Source organism: Penaeus monodon, chromosome 23, assembly GCF_015228065.2.
Source record: "Penaeus monodon isolate SGIC_2016 chromosome 23, NSTDA_Pmon_1, whole genome shotgun sequence".
Taxonomy (NCBI): Eukaryota; Metazoa; Arthropoda; class Malacostraca; order Decapoda; family Penaeidae; genus Penaeus; species Penaeus monodon.
Window position 1 is genome coordinate 42,893,702 of NC_051408.1, and position 359 is coordinate 42,894,060.

Below are 359 nucleotides of genomic sequence, written 5' to 3' on the forward strand. Positions count from 1 at the left end.
TCCAGTGAAGATATTTTACTTCTTCTTTTTCGCCATATCAAAAAAAAACTCTTTTCTAAAAGGTAATTTCTTGAAAATTATGAAACGGAAAACATCGCAGGAGAAATGTCCAGCCTGAATCTTTACACTCGGAATTACCAGCGCCATCGTCATTATTATTATTATTCCCTGGCGTCAGATGTGAATAGAAATTATTCGCAAAGAACCAGCGATTGTGTATTAATTATCAATACTCTTTATTCATGATCTAATTATTCATCATAATCTTATTTTCACTTCATTATTTGGCTTGTTCTACCCATTATCTAATGTTTACAGCATAATTTGCAAGCGTTTCTATCATCCGGTACTTTTAATCA